Source organism: Dromaius novaehollandiae, chromosome 5 (genome assembly GCF_036370855.1).
Source record: "Dromaius novaehollandiae isolate bDroNov1 chromosome 5, bDroNov1.hap1, whole genome shotgun sequence".
Lineage (NCBI taxonomy): Eukaryota > Metazoa > Chordata > Aves > Casuariiformes > Dromaiidae > Dromaius > Dromaius novaehollandiae.
This window is the reverse complement of record NC_088102.1, coordinates 69,331,671-69,352,454: the sequence shown is the minus strand read 5'-3', so window position 1 is coordinate 69,352,454 and position 20,784 is coordinate 69,331,671. Positions and strand designations below refer to the sequence as shown.

General features: G+C 47.1%; 1 protein-coding gene across 7 annotated transcripts in view; it reads left to right on the top strand.

Moving 5' to 3' along the window:
• Positions 1–20,784, top strand: part of LOC112987945 (USP6 N-terminal-like protein) — a 101,385-nt gene that overhangs the window by 3,704 nt on the left and 76,897 nt on the right. For 3 of the 7 annotated variants that reach the window (XM_064513197.1, XM_064513190.1, XM_064513191.1), the window contains exon 2: positions 9,870–9,951. The exons of 2 other annotated variants lie outside the window; for them this stretch is intronic. The gene's annotated coding sequence lies outside the window, so the exon portion shown is untranslated. Of the gene's footprint in view, positions 1–9,869; positions 9,952–11,259; positions 11,436–13,440; positions 13,543–20,784 lie in introns of those variants that run through there. 2 more of the 7 variants (XM_026108072.2, XM_064513196.1) reach the window with 2 other exon arrangements.

The following is a 20,784-nucleotide window of genomic DNA, read 5'->3' as shown; positions in this document are numbered from 1 at the left end:
CGAAAATTGCAATAGCTGCTAGCAGAAGCTCCTCCACGGTTTTTTTGTGGCGTGGCCCACACTTGAATTCAGAGATTACTCTCTTGGCCAGCTGCTTTCCCAGTTCAATTTTTTGCAGACCACATCTTCCTGTTTGCTCTGGTATAATACTCTTGTGGCAACATCAGCATGTCTTGCATTGACAAGGAATAGTTAATTGGGATATTTTTAGCTGTCCTTGTGGTTTGGATCCTGGAAATTAGGCACAGAAGCCGGCATCGTTTTACCATTGAGCTTTACACAGAGAGGCACAGTGTGAGAATTAGAGCTTCCCTCGCTGCAGCTGAGCCTGTGGACTGTTTAGGAGCAAGCACTTCAGGCGGGATGGGAATTTTCTGTGCCAGTGAGTACCGGCTACTTCAGAATTAAACAAATGAAGTGCTTGCCCTGGCCTCTCGGGCTCAGCGCAGAATTTTCCTTTCAGGAAACTGGTTGGCGTCAGCCCAAGGAAAAAAGCGTTCTTGAGGCTTTTGGTATTTCTATGGAGAAGCCCTGAGGATAGCAAATTCCGGATCGGGAGCTATTGCCTCCTCTGTCATGCTATCGGATTGAGCAGAGAGCAAGCGCTGGGCAGTGTTGCTGGAGATGCGCAGCTCCCACAGACCCTGATTGTGCCAGCTTTGCCCAAGTGTCCGTTGGTACGAATGCAGCCTCTTTACTACTTGAGGCCCTGCTGGCATCCTGACAGCAGAACTAAAGCCAGCCTGCTCAGAAATGCTCGTTCGTTAATGCATTCAGCAGCTAGCCCATTGCTCCTCTGCCGTGAGAGGCAGGGTGGTGGGATGTGCTTATTCAGCGAGGTGGAGCGTGTGCTTTGCCCATGAGCTAGCAGCAGCCCACGCGGCCATCCTCATTTGGAGCAGGCATACGGACTTGCTTTGTTTCTTTACGTGTTTGTTTTGGGCCGGATTGCTTGGCGGGAACTGGTGGGACCTCACGAAGACTTGCCGCTGGGCTCTAGACTTTACATCTCTTGCTGCCCTTCGCTCCCCCCAGCAGTTGTTCCCTAATCTGGAAGGGTTGGCGAGGGGGCATGCTTCGCATGCCTTTTGCCAAGCGTTAAGCTGTGTGCTGGCTGCAGGCTGCCAAAAGCGCGCAGGGTGCGTTGCAGAAAACAGTCTTACCGTTGTCACGATAAAGCGTGCAAGAGCAGCATCTGTTGCTCTCTGCTGGGGGGATGCAGGTATGGGTCTTCAATGTGAGTTAGTACCATTTATTTTTAAGTTTCCTTTCTCCACGTGAAAAACTTTATCTTCTTACTGCTCTAGTTTTTATTTTAGCCATGTAGTTTTTCTTTTCCCAAGGTAAAATTTGGGAATGTATCCTTTCCTGCTTTCAGTTGTACTGATCTGAATAGGTCTGACATCTGCACTGAGCTTGCATGGAAGAATGTTGCACCAGCAGTTAACTGCGTGTCTTGCCAACGATTTTAATACAGGGTATACAAGAAGGCAACAAGTAATAAATGACCTATGTGTTTAGGGTTTTCAAGCAGAAATGTGATTTCTTGAAAAATTAGTTTCATGAAGTTTCTGTGGTGTCTTGTTTTTACTGATTCTCCTCTTCCCTCCCCCCTCAGGTTAATGAGTCGAAAGCAGTTGCGAGAGCATCGTTGTCTGAATGCCAGGGCTGACTTATCGGGGAGGATGTAATATGTTTATTTCCTGCGAGTGATAGTGCTAGAAGTGGGTTAGAAGCGTTGCAAGTGTTGTTGGTGCTGCTTACAATGCTCACCTGATAAAGTTACTGGAATTGGTTTAAGGCAGCAATATTTTCTTTGCTTCCTTACTTGCACAGTGGGTTTCACAAGGAAACCTGTAGCTTAAAGCCATATCTGATCCTGCAATGTATGGATTTGCTTGATGGCTTTTCTGGTGCTTGGTTAAGCCACCTCCCTGCTACTTGCTGCCTTGATACAACAGTGTGGGTGGCCCTGCAATGAATCTGCTCTTTACTGGCATATTTTTGAGCCACAGCTGTATCCCCAGATGGTTCACTACGTTGCCGTACCAGCACAGCCGGAGGGCTGGGAAAGAGCTACCTAAGCTACTGCTGAATAACGCCCATCGCGCTACTCCCAGGGCCGTTGAAATGCTGAATCCAGGTTCTTGTGTCTTTAATTCATGGGGCAGTATGGGAGAGTCAGCTCCTCCGGGCCCTTTCTTGTTCTTGAGGCTGGAGACCTTACGGTGCTGCATCTGGTTGACCTTGAGGAGTCCGAGAGGTGACTCAACGGCTGCTCGCGAGCCGCAGGGTCTGACTGGAGGCTGCTTGGCGTCTTCCTTGTGCTGCAAGCAAAAGATGCGGGGGGATTTGGAAGTCGAATTGGAAGCGGAAAGTGCAGGGGATATAACATGAAGCTGTGACAACCAGTAAATTTTGGAACATCTTAACCACTGAATGGGCTGTACTTGCCTCTAGCTGGTGTGTTTAACGTGCGATTAGCTGCCTTTTAAAAGGGGGTGCTTTAATCCAGTGTCCGTGGAAAAATTGCACGGAGTGCGTGTTGAGAGGAGGGGGGGACTTGGCTATGCAGTTGTGTTGCTTTGGGGCATTGTCTGTGAATCCCCTTATCTAGTTCAACTTTTTGCAGACCAGGGAGAGCATGGGAAGCTTTTGCACAGCCTTGCCCTCAACATGCTTTAAATGTTCAAGGCTCTGGATTGAAACAGTTGTCAAAATGCAGTCTTGTGCTTCAGGGTGCAGCTTGCAGGGGTCAGTAAGAAATGTCCCTTTCTTTGAGGAGCCCCTCTCCTGAAGCTGGGATTGCCTATGGTGGAAGCAGGACAGTGTGCGAGGAGGCCAGTGGCAGCATGGAAAAACCTCTTAAATGTTCGAATGTTTTTCTTGAGCATCTGAGGCGAAGTTGTCTTCAGATTTACTGCAACAAGTTTTTTTTCCTCCAGCATAGGTTGGAGGGAACCTTGCAGAGCTCTTCTGCTCCCTTCTGGATCAGGGAGCTTTAGGCTGTAGTTTTATGCACAGCAAAATCAATAAAACCACCTGCAGCTGCTGAACAGGAGCTGTCTTGCTGCTCCTTATCAGCCTCTCAGACTGGGTGCTGCTCCGTACCATGGCCAGCTCTGCTGCTCGTTAAACCTGTCACTGAGCTCATTTAATTCAGTGAAGTGGCAGAGAACTCTGAGAGATAAAAATACTTATTTTGCAGTCTTAATTCTCTGCCACTTGGAGTTAAATTGGCTTGTGGAGGAAACCAAGTGCTGGAGACTGAAGGAGCCTGTGGTTGGGATGGGGACATGGTGAAGGGGAGAGGGAGTAAGAGGGAGATGATGGATCTCTGCCCCTTCTTGGCAGCAGTGAGCTGTTGTCAGCCCTCTCTGTCTCCAAGGAAATGGTTTTATGAGTCATCTCCAAGGATTTTACAGGGATCTCCTACCCTGGAGTGTCATGGACAGAGATGTCTGAGAGGCCGGATGGGGTGATCCGGTCATCCAGATGGGAAACTTGTCTCTAGTCTTTTAAATTGTGGATTGGACAGCGCTGCTAATCCATCTCTGGAAACTTCAGGCTTTGAGTGGAAAAGGTTGGGTTAGGCATTATCCTACTTTAACTGACAGAGCATGGATTTAGTGCCGCCTTGGGATGGCTCCCTTAATTCTGTTTATTTTGTTTCCATTCTCCTTTCATGGAGAACCTAGCAAAAGGGTATGTGTGTGGGAGGCTGCGTCCCTGCTGGAAGTGGCGGGGATGCCCGCCACAAAGCGGAGGTGCACCGCGATTCCTTCTCATCCCGCAAAGTCAGCGGGGAAAAGCCACGGCTGACGCATAGGGCTGGGCAACCCAGAGTCTCTGCTGCCGGGAGGTTACGCACAGGTAATCGGAGGGTTCCCAGCACCGGTGTCACAAGTACAACTGCTGGCGCTTGTATTCTGCCTAGCGCGAGTTCTGCGGTTTCAGCTGCTCGCAGCTGACTTTGAAAACTGCTGTGTAAAAATCAGCCTGTGTTAATTGTTTGCTTTTTCACACTAAATTAAGAACAATTTCTGTAGAGGTGAAAGCTTGAGCTTTGAAATAAACTTGTTTTTTTCCCCTCTGGATGCTTTGGGATATTTCTGGGGTGTGAGTGTGCTGTTACATGGAAATAATTATCAGGAATCAGAAAGACTGAGAACAGGTTTGTTAGAGAGGCCTTGGTGGTTTATTGATTTTGATGCCACATAAATTCAGTTCGAGTAGCCTGGTGCTTTTTCAAGGAAAAGAAAGAAAAAAATCTATATTAAGTGGAGGAACAGCATTGAGTATTTCTGTGAAGGCTGTTTAAAGGAGGCCCGAATGTACAGGTCTTAACTGTGCTCCTCTGTTCGTGTTGAGAGGGTCGACAGAGCAGGCGGTTTTGGTGGAGAGCGCAGTAGTTTCCGAGCTGCAGCTGGCCTGGGGACCTCAAAGCCGCTCAGTCAGGAGACTGTGTGACTAATGCTATGTAAACACAAGAAGCAAGAGAGGATCAGCTCTGCCTCCTTTGCCTCTGAAAGCTAGAGGTGTGGTGGGGGGAGGTACATCGAACTGTTGCTAAGAGCAGTGGTCATGTTTAGATGGTATCTCTGGGTGTGTTTTTCATTTCTAGGTCTGCTTTCTCCACTTAGCACAACGATGTGGCTTTTACATCTTCAGGGTGATCATGCTCTTGCTGTTTTTTGAGGTGAGGTCACTTGCTTGGTTGTAAAAGCTCATTCTTGCAATCGGCCCAAGTCCCTAAAATTCAGAGCTGAGCGCAGGTCTCCCTTGTTTCTCCTCCGGAGGCGTGCTGATCAGAGGACCACGTCGGCAGCGTTGCGTGAGGTCCTGGCGGTGAGTGCATAGGGGCACGGTGACCCCTCCATCCCCGCGCTTGCGTGCGAGCAGAGGATGGGGGACAAGGCAGCTGGGGTGGCAGTTCGGGCCACCTCAGTGCCGGCATTGGGCTGGCCCTCGCCGGATGCTTTTGGCCGCGCTCTCGAGCTGCGCCTATGCTTCCTGTGGGTGTTGAAAGAGGTCGCGGCACAGTGTGAAAGATTGGCTCAGGGTTTAGGCCTGTCCTCCTGCTTTTCCTTGCTTTTCCCAGGGTTTCTCGGCAGCGAATTGGAAACTCCCTTCGATGGGCTTCTGTGACAGCCTTGGAAATGTCCAGATGGGTTTGAACTTTGGTGCTGCAGAGGGCTTTGCTCACTTATCTTCAGCATGCTGCTGTCTGCTATATCCTTTGCTTACGCTTGTGCTTGCCCTTTACCTCCTGAAAACTATTTGAGAACACCCTTTAGCTTAGGCAAAACACACTTACCAAAACCCCACAAAACCTCACAGAGAAACTTTGTTTTCCTACTATTCTTTTATAAGCCAGAGGGAAACCAAGAAGAGATGGCTTCTGCGCATGGCTGTTAGGGCACATCAGCCCCCTTTGGAGACCTCGGGTAACTGTTTTGGATTGGTCTTCTGAAAAGCAAGCGGCTGGGCACGTTCAGCAGTGACCAGAGCCGTTAAAGTGGTTTGAAGACACTTAAACTTGTACAGAGACAAAGCTGTGATGGATTTATCTCTTCCTAGTGCTGCATTGTAGCTTAAAAGCCTCATCTTGGTTCTCAGCTGTGCCCCAGTGCCATCTTCCTGAGGTTGTGCTTCCCATCAGCTTTAGCTGATTTCAAACCATGCTCCTGCCAAAAATCTGTCTCCTTCCCCTTTATTTTCCTTTTTCTGGGCTAGTTGCCAATTGGATCGAAAGAACCGTGGTAGCTACCACAAATGCAGAGGAGTTGGCTGGAACATGTAGCAGGGGGAGGAGGGAAAAGGCAGAACCGTCTGTCTTGGCAGCAAGAGAGAGTTTCAGGTCAGTTCAGCTGATGGGTGGATTGCACCCCGGAGGTGAGAGGAGAAATGCAGAATATTGGGCCCTTGTGCTTCCGTGAGGACTACGGCTTTTTGCTAGGTACAAGGAAAGCTCGGCTTTTCCGAGCTGTACGGGAGCTGTGGGAAGGAAAGCATGTTTTGCAATACCTCGAAGCAGTTCGCCGAGGCTTTGGTTACTGGATGATGGAAACTGCTGGTTTGGAGAGTCTGAATTTCTGTGGGATAGAGAAATATCAGTGACAGCACAAATAGGAGGCACTGCTTGTTGAAAGGCAACGATGTGGCGCGTGGGTAGTGCCTGCGACTGGGAAGTAGGACAGTGATTTTATTGTTGACTTGCTTATGCTACTTCTACCTCAGTTTCCCTCCCTGTAAAAGGGGGGTAATGGCTGCAATGCTCGTTAACGTTTCAGAGAGGCTTTGATGTCAGTAGAGCACTTTGAGGTGTGTTGTTGACAGACAGCTTTATATATGCACAGAGGAACAGCTGAAAACATTCAGCTTCCCAATTAACCCAGGGGAGGTATCCCTTGGGGGGGAACTCTGAGCACTGCTTTTAAATAAAACATTCCTTCTGAATGTATCAAGCAGAATATTTCTCTGCTTAAATGAGCTGCAGGCCAAGGCCTGATATGTCAGGGCCACTCTGGAAGGAAATGCAAGAAATCATGCTGTCGTCTTCTCCTCTGGCAGTGAGGCTAGGGGTAGGTTTATTTTCCTGCCTGACTTGTTATAAATGTTTTTCTGAGCTGTCTCAGGCTATCAAGCCAGCATGGTAGGTGCTTACTGCTAGTGCCTGATTTCCTTGACGATGACTTCTCGAGGTGCTGGTGGTTGGAGAGCATGCATATTTTTGGTAGCTCTCAGCATGCTAATCATATCTGAAGAGTTGGTCATATGTGCTTGTATCAAAGGGAATTGTATATTGTTTCTGTTGATAAGAATCAGAAGAACTCCACAGAAACTAAGCCATTCTGTTGGTTATGAGAGGCCAGAGCTGTTGCTTGTGCTTGAAATAGTTGGTATTGCAAGAAGATCACTGGAAGGCCACAGAAGGGGGAGGAAGGTTCCTAAAGAAAACTAGCATGAACCTCTCAAAACCTATATAACGTTTCAAAGCTGACAGCAAGTGCTACCACATGCAAAAAAGTCGGTTCTCCTGTGGTGGCCGGATCTGCTCTGGCCAGGAGCATTAGCCAAGCTGCCCTGTCGGTCTTTAGCGATGGGCAGATAGCTGGCAGCAGCTGGGTCCCCTCGCGGTCGCTTGCCTGCTCTCCTGGCTGGGCTCTCCTTTCTGTTTTACTGCTTCTTGCACGAGGGGCTGCCCCTCTGTGGCTCCTGCCGTGCCGAGGAGCCTCGCTGTTTCTCTGCCTCCTGGTTTGCTTGCACCCTCCGGTACTTATCTGATGCTGCTTGCTTCCTTTTCTCGTTGCAGGTCACTCGCTATCTCTCGATGCTCTGCCGCTATGCCTGGTAACTTTTTTCAGCTCTGTGGCAAATCTTTATTTGCAATATTAGATGAAATAAAGTGATATCATGTCTGCTAGGAGTTGCACTAGTTTGGTCTTGCCAGGAAGAGACGCATCTGGGCATCAAGGTTGAGGACAGATGGGAGTCACTGGGGCAGTGACAGCAGGGAAAGTGTATGTTGTTGGAGTAGCGTGACTGCTGCTGCAGAAAGCAGCTGAGAGGCTTTGCTGACATGAGCATGTCCTCCAGTGCTTGTGCTTCATTGCTTGGAGTATTATCACATTTCTGGAGGAGAGCAGCCCCGGGGGCAGTGGTACTGATGGGAACTGGGCGGCCTTGGCGACGAAGGGAGTTCAGGAATAGCGAGGATGAGGGCCGACCCCTTGGCGCTGAGCTGTGTGTTTCCAGTGGATCTGGCCGTTGCAGGACAAATGCTTTGTCTGAGAGCCGTGTCTGCTTTGGGAAGGGAGGCTGGGCAGCTGCATATGGGTTTCATTAAATCCAGCAGTCAGCAGCACTTATAGGGAAGCTGCAAGCATCTCTGTTTGCCTTGCTCAGCAGTACCGGTAGGAGATGGGTTTGAACTTTGCCTGTAATGTTTCGGGAATGTTGTTTAATAGTAGCAATCACGTCATGAAAGTTAGTAGCAGAGAGCAAGAGAAGGAGGTAGGGAGAAATGGTCCTTCCAACAGGAGCCCAGGCAAGTAGATGCAGGCCTGTATATGATACCATTCAGAGGCTGAGCCCTGCTGCAGGAGAAGGTTGATACTGTCACAGAAGATGGTATGGCCTTTGTTTAGAAGTTATCAATTCCTAGCATATTACCTCATAACTTGACCTGAAATTCATGCTTTCAGAAAGATGCTGTGTTAGCTCTGCAGGACTTCCCCTTTCAAATGTAAGCCACGTGCAACTAAGACATAAGTTTCCCTGTTAGGGGAGAATTGCCTTTCTGTGCTTTATAAATAACCTGCCACTGAAAGCTATTGGCCGGATTGGATTTCTGTCCTGTTGTTTCTGTCTTTGTAGAGATTTTATGTTCCACTGTAGAAGAATGGTGTTCAGCTAATGACTGCCAAAAAAAAAAAAAAAAAAAGTGCTGGTGGTACATAGCATGAGTAAATAACTTTCACTTTCTGGTGTGAGTGTAAAGCAAAAGGGAGGGCAATTATAAATAGCGATAGAAAGTTAGTGCATAAGGCTTGTGTCCAATGTCTGTGCTATAGTCGTGTGGTCTTCAGCATTGTTTTCATCCTTACAAATGTCATCAGCCCTTCCGTAAACGGGGAAGGAGAAGGGAGAAAGTGGGGGATTGAATTGGACTATGATTTTTCTTGGTTCTTAAATACGGGTTGCTAATGGCTGATGTCTGTGAGTCGTCCACAAAAACTAGGGAAAACAAGAGTCTCTTTTCTCAGTCCAGGGTAAAGTGATGTGCTGTGTGAATAAATCTTCTTGCAGTTTATAGGGAGGTCCAATTGGCAGGAGGTATGTGACAAGTCCTTGGGCTGAGCTTGCTGTTAAAGACCCAGTACATTCCCCTTCCCATTTTGGTACTTCGACTGAAGTGTTCCTCTGAGAAGCTGTCTGTCTCGCTGTTCCTGTGCAGCTTTGCTGTGCCTGTTCCCCTGCTTTCCCTTAACTTTCAAATCCTCTCTCAGTTAAAATGTACTTGAAGACAATTATTCAGCCACCGTGTTCATGGTGGTCCCTGAGCTGGGGGGACAAAACTGGAAAAGTAAAACCATATTAAACGTGTTTGATTTCTGTTACCATACCTAGTAACCTTGGCTTTGGTTGGGTGGTCAGAAGAATGTCTGCTTATGGCTGTTTGTAAATGTTTCCAGTAAAACATCTTTTTTTTCAATACCTCTTCTTTCACATTTTGTGACCACTTGGAGAAGTCTTTCTGCAGGCAGCAGAGTAGACTTCTGTCACAGCTTTTACTCAATGCTGCTAGATTTATTTTGTATGACTAATGTGCAAGGAACTATATAAAGCAAGTAGTAAGAAATAGAAAACCATTTTGATCAGTGCTAAATTAAAAAAAAAACAAACTGGAAGCAGCGCAGCTCTGACATCAGATGGGATTCATCTGCTCTATACACTACAGAAAACTACAGAAGTGCTGTAGTGCAGCAGATATTCAGTAACATCTCAGAGAGAAGAGTAGTGCAGTTTAGCAGATGACTCCTGGTATCCAACTTATCAGCCTCCACCCTACTTAGATGTTAACATCGGTGTACTGGCTATTGAGGAAGCATTGCTGAGCAAACAGCACTGGTCTGGGACTTGTAAGCCTGGCTTTTGCCTTGGCTTCCTGCTGCGACTTTGGATAAGTCCCTTATTGTCCTTGTGCTTGGTACCTCAGCTGTGACGCAAGGACTGGGCAGGAGTCTGTTTAGTGCAAAGATCCAACAGCCTTTGGTCTCTCATGATGCTGACTTGGCTTCCTTTCCCTTCACCAACTGTTCTTTTTAATTAATGTCACTAATTAATATCCTTTCTGATACTTACAGGGTTTGACAGTTGCTGTATGCCAATGGGGATTGTGTTCAGGGTCCCTGTCAGTGCCTTAAGGGAAGCCTATGCTCTGAACAGGTATGTTTGCTGCAGTATTCACTGCTGTTCTTTTGCTGGGGAGTGGGAGAGTGTCTGTATTTGTCTGAGAGGGTGAAATATGTGCAAGAGTAATATTTGATGACAGAAGAAGGATGAAGATACCACTAAAGATGCGTAGCCTTCCAGCAGTGGAGTCTGGCCCTGTGCAGGATCATCTGTGTTTACTTCTCTGCTCAGGTTTTTCTTCTTTCCTTGCTTTTCTGATCATGAATTGTCCCAAGCTTACTGGCTGTGCTAAATATTAAAGAAAAGGGGGGAGGAGAAAAAGATTATTCACTATCAACCAGTAAGAGTTGTTTTTTGTAGTTGCTGAAGTGGCCCACCTTCTTGGTAGGCTCTCCCCACGGCTCACAGCATGTGGGGCTCCTCTGGCTTTGGGTGCTTCCTACCTTCTGCCTAGAGGAGGGCAACTCCTTGTCCAAGGTAGTGGGAAGCTCTTACGACCCATCTGTAGCCTGGGACAGTGCAGCACTCTCCTCCTCCCCACTGTCCCACGGCAGGATGAAAAGTTGGGAGGCTCCAGAGACTGCTTGTTAGCTTGCCCTTTTGCTTGGCTTATGGGTGTTGGTTGACAGATACCGTGGCAGAGGCTGCTCTTGTAGCATTTTGGCAGCGCGATGAATAGTTTTTTCCATGCAGATGTAGCATGAAAATACCAATGCAGAAGGTAACATTTGTACTTAAATTTGCTGACAGCACTCTCTGAAGGTTGAAAACACACAACTGCTCAGTTGACTGAAAGATTTTGATGGCTGGGAAGGCTGTAGCCAGCTCCTAGTCCAGGGTACAGATTTCTTCACGGCTTCTCTTGAGCTTTCATCATTGGGTATGTCTGCATCAGTTTCAGTTTGGGTCAGGAGCATGCTTTTCGGGACGCGCTGGAGACTGGCACTGCTTGGTGTGCTTTGGTTCACGTGGTAGGGCGGTCTTGGGGCATATAAACTTGGTTCCTGTAGGTGGAGCTGAGTAGCAGATTGGTGTCTCCAGCCACGAGCAGAGACATGGTCTACAGGGCCCCGCTAGTTCTGGTTCAGTGTGTGTGGCTGTTGGGTCCTCAGCACAAGAGTTTCGCTCTGCAGCTCTGCTCCTGCGAGACCGTGCTACTTGCTAATGTAGACATAACCTTTCTCTTCCCTTACAAAGTACTGTACTTTGCTTGTTGTATTAGTTAGCAGCAGATGAATTGTTTAAAACCACCCAGTGTCACCTGACACACACCGAGAGGGTTTAGCAGGGGGGCCTGGCTTGATGTTCTCCCTTCCTCCCCGACGGCAGCGGCATTTCTGTGGTTTTGCATGCTCCTGCGCAGGAAGCAGCCGCTGAGGCTTCAGGCAAGCTTCAGCAGTCGCCGAGAGCAGCTCCAAGCCTGCAGACACAACAAGCGGGTTTGAAGGAGATCTTGGAAAGAGGAAAGGGCAAAGGAAACATTGCCTTTGTTTGTAGAGCTGGTTTCAGGCTATGAGGTAAGGTCATTTAGGAAATGACCAAATTTTTCTGGAAATTGAGTTCTTTCAGAAACTTCATTGCAGCATCTGCTGGAAAGCAAGCTTTGTCTCTCTGCACTGTTGTGTTCATGCAGTTTTGATGAATGGATAAAAGCGCAAGTACTCAGCGAGGCCACAGCATTGAGCATGTCTTCGTTTCTTTTCAGTGCAAGTGTTTTTTTTCCAGTTAATCGCCGATGCCAACATTAGAGCAGGAGAAACTGTAGTTTTGTCAGTGTTGGACTGCCCTCAGTCCCCTACCCTGGCACGGATGCGGCTGTGCGTGTCATGCATGTGCGTCATGTCCTCGTCATCAAACATGATGAGGCTGCGAGTTGGAGCTTGACTCTAGGTAAGGTCCTAGGTACTTCAGTGTGTGAGGCACCTCAGAGGAAAAAAAATATGGTTTGCTGGCATTTGCAGAAGGGCAGAAGAGCGGTGTAACTCTGAGGGCCTGCGGAGGAGCTGGTTCATGGCACGGGGGTGAGTATCTGGCATTCCCTGCATTTGGCCCTGCCTGCGAAGGCTCTGCCGCACACCCAGCGCAGCCTGAGTCACGGCCACCCAGCAAGGAGGCTCTTGGCTGCCTTCAGCAGCCAGCGAATCACATCCTCGTCGCTAGCTAGTGTGCAGGCTGCTGCGGCTTGCTGCTTTGTTACGGTGCTGCTATATGCCGCCTCTGATGGCCTTTAATGGGTTCCCCTATAGTGTGCCTATACCCGCGATCCCAAGTCGCAGCAGGAGGAAGCAGCTTTTATGTTGGTATTGCAATGAGAACAAATCTGCTGTTGTTTTCTTAAGGTTTCTGTACTTACAGCAGGCACAGCCTGTAGCAGCTTATTCCTCCCTGCATAATTATTGCTCTGCCCTGCCTCTGATTGCTATCAGAAGCAGTGGAGTGATGCTTCTGCTGTGCTGCCTGATTCATCTTTTTGCTCGAGTTACTCAATATATTTATTGCTTTAAGGCATCAGTGCTCAGCTGAAAAAATCTCATCTGTGCTCTCTGAAGCTGTTTGGCAGTGTAAGTGGATTCTTTGAGTTGATTGCAGTTACCAAGATGCCAAACGTGCTCTCAGTAATTGCCCCTTGTTATACTATCAGCAAGTCCACTTGTACCCTGATTTCAATTATGGCCTTAATTTGAAAAGGAGAAAAGATAAGGTGGGTTACAGGCTACTTTCTTAGTAACTGGAGCTATATTCCCAGACAACCAGGCAATGCTCCTTAAACGACCACTGGAATCGAAGTGAAATATTTTGCTGCTTGCGGTCGCTCAGGGGAGGTCTGAGAAGTGCGTAAATGAATGGTGCTGGGGGAATTGTTTCAGTGAACGCAAAGAGATCGGCCTGCCATACTGAGCTTGAGCCTTCAACTTGCTCTAAGAATTTGGTTTTTTGCAAGGGTCCATCGCTAATGGCTCTCTTTTCACAGTAGTGCTTCATTGTGTTTGGCCTGTCTGACATGGCCCTTTTGACTGTAGGAAAGCACAGTCCTTAACTCACTTTATAAAGTGCATTAGAAAGAGTTAGAAAGACTTAGAAACTGCGGCAGGTAAGATTTTTGTGAGTCTTTGTGACAGCACGTGGTCCATCCTCCAGACCTTGTATTTTAAAGGCTGGGCTGGTAGTGACTAATAAGTAGAAGTTAAATGAGTTGGAGGTGGAGTTTTTTTCATCCTGTTTGTCAGATGTAGGTTTTGGCTTTTGAACACTGCCGAGCAAAGAAGTTAGTGCAGTGGGATACCTCATGATGTCAAGGCTCCCTAAGGAATGAAAGAAGTTAATTAGGGGAAGCAATCTTTCTTGAAAGCCTGGTTCATCCAGGATCGTCTGGGCAGTGTGGCTAACACATTAGAGGAGTAGGAGTTGGGGAGGAGCTGTTTCCACTTAATTCCTGTGTGTTTACTGGAGTTTAGTGCACTGTGCGAGAGGACGTTCCCTCTGCTTCTGAGCTCCAAGCAGGGCCAGTTAGTAGAGTATGTGCTTCCAGTGCTAGCCATCTCCTTGTACTTTAATTAAATGACGTTCTGGCACACGAGACCTCGATTTAAGGGCAGAGACATAATGAAAAGGGGAACAGCAAAGGTAAGAGCTGCTTCCCTGTGCTAGCCGGGCTGCCGCAGGTGCCCCCGTGTCGGGGGAAACAGTGCTGAATCAGTTCCAGAGACTGCCGGTGACTCGGGTGGTGAAAGCACACGCTCTTTTCTTATGTGCCTGAAGTACTGCAGTGAATTTCCTGTAGTGCAGTTGTGCCTTCTCTACTGGCTGTGCGGGGAGCAGTTTATCATCACTTCCTCTCGTATGGGTAATGAGCAGTTTGGTTCATAGGAAATGTGGGCACTACGTGATAGCACGGAATAATCCCCGGATTGTGTAAAGTGATGCTTGACTTAGCGCTTTGAGAAGAAGGATAGACAAACTGAATTTTGGAACAAGGAAAAAGCTAGCGCCTGGCTGGTTGGAGGAACAGGGACTGATAAAGGGCTGGGAGGGTCATTGCTCTTACGAAAACTGTATTTTCAGGGAGCAAATGTGACTTGGTAAAGGGGAGTTTTTGCTATTTGCTTGGCAGTCACAAATCTGCTAGTTGAAGGGGAGGGGGAAGCGGAAAAACCAGTTGGAGCTTGATTTTACCCCTGCCCCCTCAGTCCTACCTCTTCCTCCTTTTGTTTTTGTTTCTCAAGACGGGGCAAGTTATTGTAGTTGGGGATAGCTATTTGTTGAGCTTGATAATTCTTAAACTTTTCTCTAGGTTGACTTTGTTGTCTTTTTATGTCTATTTGCATTAATCACAACACTTTATTAGAAAGGGGCTTCTTTTCTGAAATTTTGCTTATTTTTAGTCAAGGCTTTCCTTGTCTAGTTGGCAAAAGTTCAGCATTTGCAGTGTGATTTGCAAAGGAGGCAAAAGAAGCAATTTCATTGAACACTTGGAGGAAGGGAAAGGAGGGGGAGCAGAGAGGAAATGTTGCATTAGTTTGCAAAAAATCTCACTGCTGATTTGAAAAAGTAACTTGAGACACTTGTAGGAGCTTAAGGGTTGGTAATCTAAGTGAAGAACAATGTTGCATTTGCTGCCATGGGTAACTAAATAGTTGGGAGTTGTTCAAGTAGTGGATACTTGTGTGTATTCACAAGACCACAGGCTAGATAAGAAGCTGGATGACTGAGGTTTGGTTACCCAAATTGCTGCTGTTTTTCCTTGTGTCAGCTGCCACAGAAGTAAGTGAACAGTGGAAGAATGTACTTTGTGTCTGTTCTGTTCTCTTGGAATATTTTATATGGGATATGTCTGCTTGTGGGAAGGTGTTTTGTGTCTGCAGGAAAGTTATCTCATGGATGGCGTGCTTAGGTGAACATAGGAATTGTTACTCAAGGTCCAGCCAAAAGGTTAGTTACTTCAATGACCAGCCCTGGTGCGGGGTTAAGTTTGGTATTTGATCTCTCTGTGGTCTTCAGGACTCGGCATAAGCGGTTTGTTGAAAAGGGCTGGGGGATTCCTCTAGCTGTTTCTCCAGTACATTGGTTTCTTGGGCATTTAACCATTGTGGGTCTTGAACTGGCTTTTTACATGGAAAAACTACCTTTTGGAGGCGCAGGGAGCTTTTTTCCCCCCAGAATTCTTGTCCTGACACTATAACCCTCCTTTTATAGAAGCATCTTTGTTATAGTTAGTGGTAACGCTGCAAACAAGACTTCTAAGGCAGACATTAGGGAGTGGATGAATATGTTCAAAGCCTTTGATACTTGTTCCTCTGACAAATGAGACTTGGCTCCACGTGCATATAAATGATTTGTTGTCTGCTGCTTCTACTTAAGTAGCTGCCCTGCAGGTTAACCCCTGCAGTTTGCTTTGTTCTGCTTTTTATAGCCTCTTGCAGAGAATTGCACAGCGGGTTTGTTACAGTTCCATTAACAAAATAGGGAGGAAGTTTTTGAGTTTCAATTTTCTTTTGAACGTTTGGAAACAGAAGAAAGGGCAAATAGCACTAGGACTTTTGTATTCATTCAGAGTGGATGTATTTTGCTTCTCTTCTGCTCTGCTGAACAGTATGGCCGCAGAGAGCGGAGATGCATCTTTGTGAAGGAAGAGGGGATGAAACTTTAAGTAGCACTTCAGTCATCTGGGGAAAAGCACCATGAGGATCCAGAGAACAGCACCCATTAACTGTCTGGAGCAGTAATCTTTCCCGGGGGAACTAATCTAATTTAACTTGATAGAAGAATTTATGCAGCAAGGGAACTCTTTTATTTCCTACTTAGCTTCCTGGGAAGATGGGGAGAAATTAAGTGTCGAAAAGGACTCCTTTTTCCCCAGGAGGGCTTATGTGTTCTTAGGACATTTTATCATCTTACTTTCGAAAACCATCTGTGTCTGTCGGCATGCTGTTGTTTTAGCTGCTCAGTTTTCCCTGGTCCTTAGAAAGGCCTTGCAGACTGACCCGTTGTCAATGGACTTCCAAATTCCCTGTTTCCGTGTAGGTCAGAAGGTGTTGCCTGATGAGGGCTGCGTGTCTTTCCAGGTGTCTCAGTGTTGTTGCAGCAGTCAGTCCTGTGCTGCTCCTACCTCCCCCAAGTCTGGAAGTGCTATCTTGTAGATGTGGGGGCTGTGCCAGCTCCATCGGTGGCAAATCAATATCCATAGTCTGCTCGATCCCCTGGTTAACCGAAAACTCAACTGAACCAGATGAACAATCCTGAAAAGCGTTTTCTCCTTGTGTTGCTTGAGTTCTGGAAAAGCTGCAGCAGTTAAAAACCGAATACAGCATTAGAGTCAGGGGAGTGTAACTGTCCTTTAATCTGACTTTCTGGATATGTAGGTTTTATAATTCTGAAAAACTTCTTTAGGGAAAGTTTGTGTTCATTTTTTCCCTGGTGCTGGTAGTTGTTTCACAGGAATGCCTATCTTATCACAGCCTTCTCCCTGGATAACATTTCTTTTGCTTTCTGTCTCGTGCCCTCAGAACGCTGGAAGGACCCTTATACATTAGGCAAGTAAGTCTCTACTTTAAGTGGCCTTAAGCATATGAACAGTTCAGCTTGGTTTCCTTTTACAGCAGCTTGTTATGAAATGAGCAAGTTATCTTGGGGCATCCACGGGTCAATGTTTTCTTCTGAGCTTTGAGACGGCAAGGAGGATTTCACTTTAGATGTTTAGTGCTTGGAGGAGGTATCCACTTCTGGTTTTGACGAAAATTTCTCCTATCATTTAACTTTTATTGGTATTGTTGCACTGCACTTGAAGTACATGGGCATGTATTGTAATTTGCTGGCTGAGATGCTGTGAAAACAGCCATACTGGGTTGGACTAAAGGTACATCTAAATCAACAGCCTGTTTCCAGCAATCGTAGGGGATTCATTCTGCAAAAAGTTTGACTGAAGCTAAACAGCCCAATTCTGCCACTGGGAAATGTGCCAGAGCCCAGCAGATCAGGAACAGTGGAAGAAACCCTCCACTCTCAGCTGCCTTTCCCAGGATGATGGTTTGAACATCATCATCTTAAGTGGGGATCTGATGGTTAGTTTTAGCTGGAAGTGTTATGCTGCTGGTGACATTCCTCACTTCTGCATCGAGGTTGTCAAGTTGCCTCTGTCTCTTGGCCTGTTGCTTAGAAAGGCAAGGAATGGTAGGGGTTATATGGCTACATTGTTCTTCTGAATACACTCCCAGTTTCCAGAAAAAACAAATTCACTGACTCCCAGAGCCAGTATGTGTGCCTGTGCGTTTAGGAGTCCTGGGTGGATATTCTTCTCCAAGTCTGTCCTGTTACTTTTGAAACCCTGTAAAACTCTAAGTACTGCAAACACCTTGTGCCAAGTTCTGCAGCACATCATGATGATCGTGTCTTTGGTGCTGTCTAGCTGTTTTAATAAATAATTTGGTGCTTGTTTTGGCTGTTGCTTCTCCTCAAATGGATAGCCAAGTGCTAGAACAAGTTATCTAGGGAGGCTGCAAACTCCCTGCCTTTGGAAGTGGTACCGAGGGAGAGAGAGGCAAGTGCAAGTTTTCACTGCAGCTGACGCTGGTGTCCATCACTTGTTGCATTTTCTGGTCTAGCCTTGAGCAACTTCTGGCTGCCTCCACTCTGGTCCGATGTGAGGATTCCTCCAGGCCCATCCTGCGGGTCTCTGGGTTTAACTGAGGCATTATGGTGCTTTTCCAGCCAATGGTGTGGGAGACTCCTGATCCTCCTGGGTGCACAGAGCTAATGCCATGAACACAGCCCTGGAGAAAGGTCAGGACACAGTTTGTTCTAGCCTGTATTTTTCTTTTGCAGATTTCCTGGCTTTTGAGCAGGGCAAGATTTGTTCCAGATAGTCCGGCAAGCAAGGATCTGCCACACTGAGGCTAGACTTTGAGATCCAGGTCTTCATGTGTGGTTGCAGTGGTAGCAGGGCTGTGTCTGGGTTACTGCGCAGTGAAGGACAGAGCTGACTTTTGCCATGCCTGTGCGCAGATCACAGTTTTTAAAAATGAGGAGACTTTGTTCAAAGTTTTGACATGCAAGTCTGTTTTTTGGCATTTAGCGGTTCCTGGTTACCCAGCCCTCTTTAACTGTGACAGTGCAAATTTAACTGCCTTTGAGTGAATTTGCTTTTAGATGTAAAACTCTTGGGTAGTCTTCATTGAAATGCAATCGTTTGGTGCCTGCCTAAACCACCACTTATCCCTTGAGATGCGCTCAGTTTGTTCTCCTGCTTTGTTTTGCTATATAATTGTTTGCCAACGTGGTGCTTGACAGTTGTGGTGAAATCTGAGATGTGAGAAAAATGACACACTTGTATTTGCAGTATGGTGGTGGTGATCGTCATATGGGCAGCATTTTAGTGACCTGACGTAGAGGCATGAGGGATGCTCGGGCGCTGTAGGCTAGCTGAAGTCCTTTCTGTACGTTTGCTTTCCAAACAAAGTATACTTTACAGCAGTTTCTAACTGCAGTTTTAAAAAGGGTAGGAAAGACTGATGGACATCTGGAAGGGCTGCTGGTAGTGGGCAGCAGGGAATAATTTTTTAGGCATGATATTTGCATGAAGCATACTCTCCAGTCGGGTCCCACTGAGATGCTTTATGAAGTTACCCTTTCCTTGGCCGCCTCTTTGGAAAACCCTTTTCACTCCGAGTTTGGTTTGGAAAGAGAAACACCCACACAGATGGCTGCTCTTTAGTTGTCGTTCATGTTGGGTTTTTTATGTTCCTTTTTGCATTACTTATCCTCAGGTGAAAAACAGGTTTAGTGCCAAAAACCATATCCCAGAAAAAGAAAGAAATGAAAACATTGAAGATATTCTATGTTTTCTCTTTAAGCTAGAAACACAGCAAACTATCAAATATTTTATCGGTTCAGCTAATGATTGTGTTGCTCTTTCCTTTTTGGCTGGGTTTCCATTCAGTTAACTTGTTTGTTTTCCTCGGATAAAAAAATACAGCTCTCATCCAGACTTGTTTTGGCTGTGCTTTGTTCCTCGCTTTAATATTGTCTGAATGGTGCCACTTCTTCTAGACGAATGCTAGCGCTCTGCTTTAGAGTCCTGCTGCTGTCATCTGATAAGCTTTGTCTTCAGCCTAGGCAGGTCTCAAAGGAATTGCTGGCTCGTTAAATGATAAGAAGTATTTTTAGGCCTTTGAGACTTAGGGAAACGGTTATTGCAATTGAAAACGAGGAAGGGAGAGTGACAGCATTGCTGAATGATTTGGGTTTAGTGTGCTGAGGGTTTCTAAAACTCAAGTTCTGGCTGCCTGCTTGGATCCCCTGTTGGCTCCAGGATGCTACTGATGGCGCAGGCAATGTTCACTCTGGTTTTCTGGCCATACAGAAGCTTTCATCTTGCGTTTCTTCTGGCTTTTTAAACGTAGAAGAGAACCAGAGTTCAGTCATTGCTGGCTGACGTACAGCTGCGATTGGACTTTATTCTCCGAGTACTGTTGGGTCCATGTGGATGAGGAGCTCTGGCATTGGGCTGCCAGACGTTGGGAAGATGAGGTTGAGGAAGCAGGTGGAAATGGGAACTTTAAAGCAAGAGTTTCTTGTGGATTCCCAGCAGAACTGTGGCTCGCCAGCTACTTCTATTTTTATGCTATCTAACCCTGCCAAATTGCTGCAGCAGGGCTGGTGGTATGCTTTGATTATTCCAGTGGGAGTGCCGGCGTGAGGATTTGACTGCTGTTTCCAGGTGTATCAACCGTTCTCTGAAGTATCTGTTTTTATGTTTGCCTGGGACAGCTGCTGTTTGGGCCTCGCTGGCCGTGCTCAGTGTGGAAATGTGACTGTCCGAATGCTGCTTTAGAAGGGCAGAGCTGGTTACGTGCTTGGCGTGCAACAGAAGCATCTTGCTGCAGGTTGTGTTGCTCTTGGCTTCCCACGTGTTTGCTCACCTCTGCGTTGCGCAGCAAGGACCGGAGTCGAGGAGGAGCAGAGAGTCTGTTCGTGTTTTAGCAGGCTGCATTTAAATATGCCAGGATATGTTGCACTTCTGCATATTCAGCGGCGGCTTGAGAGAAGCCTTCCTTTACACAAACACCAGCGAGCAGGAGGCACTGCCTAACCTGCCTCTACTTGTTCCTCCTGTCCAGCCATTGCAAAAACGGCTCCAGCCTTGTAAAAAGAGCTTTACCATGGGCTCTTTGCCCTGTTGCCTTGTGCTTTTTGGCTCGTGCCCTTGCATTGATTCACGTGCGCTGGGACAAAGCGGAGTCGCAGGGAAGGGAGCCCGACTTGCCCAGCCGATGGAGCACCTCCTCCCTCTGTCCCCACAATCGGTCATTCATTCCCTGCTTTCCCTCTGGCTCGGTGCTACGCAGAGGCAGTCTCGAGGTAGGGTGCCAGCAGCCCCGCCACCGCGGCTTGACCCGCGCGTGGGTGGGAGTCGCGGCGGGAGCCAAGGGAACAGGGTGGGGAGGCCGTGGGGCTGCAGCAGGCGCTTCCCCTGCAGAGCACGAGCTGCAGACATCTCCAAGCCGGCTGGCAGAAAGCTGCTCAAGTACAAATACACTCGTGGATTAAAACGGACAAAATCTGAGCTTGTGTAAGCTGGAATAAGTGACCCACAAAAGATTATTTTTTGTCTATAGTTTCTATTGCAAAACTGCTGTACTTTGCTTGTGTTACTTTTAAGTGCTGGTCATCCTGAATTTTTAAAAGTATGTCCCTCTTTCTCTCTCTCTGTTTCTTTCCTGAGGGTCTCAGGCAGTGTTTCCCAAAGCTATTGTGGGCATTTCCCTTTCTGTCGCAGCAGCAGCTTTCATTTTTGACCAAATAGCTCAGCATTGTTCACATTGTCTTCTAATTTTATGGGCTTTTTTCTTTTGGCTCTGACTAAAGCAGTCT